We start from the raw sequence: 202 nt of genomic DNA on the forward strand, positions 1-202 counted from the left end.
CCCCCCCCCCCCCCCCCCCCCCCCCCACCCCCCCCCCCCCCCCTCCCTACCCACCACTCCCACCTCCCCACCCTCAAATTCCCACCCCCTGGAGCGTCCAGCCTTCATGAGGTCAAGGATCTCTTCTCCCACCTATGCCCAGCAGGGCCCTCCGCTCTTACGTATACAGCTGAAGCCATGGATCCCTCCCTAAGTGCTCCCA

This window comes from Grammomys surdaster, unplaced genomic scaffold, assembly GCF_004785775.1.
Source record: "Grammomys surdaster isolate TR1022 unplaced genomic scaffold, NIH_TR_1.0 271, whole genome shotgun sequence".
NCBI lineage: Eukaryota > Metazoa > Chordata > Mammalia > Rodentia > Muridae > Grammomys > Grammomys surdaster.